Genomic DNA, 394 nt, shown 5'->3' with positions numbered 1-394 from the left:
GGATGAAAAAATTGCTCTTGGTTACATGCTGAGTCATGGGTATTTAGCTAAAAGTACTGTTTGAATTGTTCTAATGAAAATATGTTGATTTACCTGTATTCTTACCAGGTGGACAGAAGGTGGTTTAAATCTTGGTAGTTTTGAAGTATTAGAATATTTTTATTTATTCATTTAATCAATTTTCCTAGTTTTTTGCAAGAAAGACCACAAACAACTTATCATGAAGTAGACATTCTTTAAGACTTAGTGGTCTGTGTCAATTATTTTTTTAAAATTTCTTTTTACTTTATTTATTTATTTGTTTATTTATTGAAAATGACAAAAGGATTTTTTAATAAAACAACAAATACATACTTATTCATAGTGTTCCAGCTTTTTCTTATTTTCAGTAAAC

The sequence above is a fragment of the Oryzias melastigma genome, linkage group LG12 (genome assembly GCF_002922805.2).
Source record: "Oryzias melastigma strain HK-1 linkage group LG12, ASM292280v2, whole genome shotgun sequence".
Classification (NCBI taxonomy): domain Eukaryota; kingdom Metazoa; phylum Chordata; class Actinopteri; order Beloniformes; family Adrianichthyidae; genus Oryzias; species Oryzias melastigma.
This window is presented reverse-complemented; position numbering follows the sequence as displayed.